Raw genomic sequence first — 214 nt, 5'->3', positions numbered from 1 at the left:
CTGTACTGTTGAAGTCAGTGCAGCCAGGGCATAACAAATCTGACGGGCGGCCCAAGAATATATGGGGGGTGGGGCAAGCGCGGGGGTCGGGGGTGATGGTGGGGGGGGCTCTTGCGGGATGCTGAAGCTTGGGTAAGCGGACAGTCCGTAGACAAGCCCTTGAGAGAGACTGGGCTTATTTGTTATGGGATGAAACCGGAATAGGCTTTCACAT

The sequence above is a fragment of the Paramormyrops kingsleyae genome, chromosome 16, assembly GCF_048594095.1.
Source record: "Paramormyrops kingsleyae isolate MSU_618 chromosome 16, PKINGS_0.4, whole genome shotgun sequence".
NCBI classification, from domain to species: Eukaryota; Metazoa; Chordata; class Actinopteri; order Osteoglossiformes; family Mormyridae; genus Paramormyrops; species Paramormyrops kingsleyae.
The sequence above is the reverse complement of the archived record's forward strand: the minus strand, read 5'-3'. Positions refer to the sequence as shown.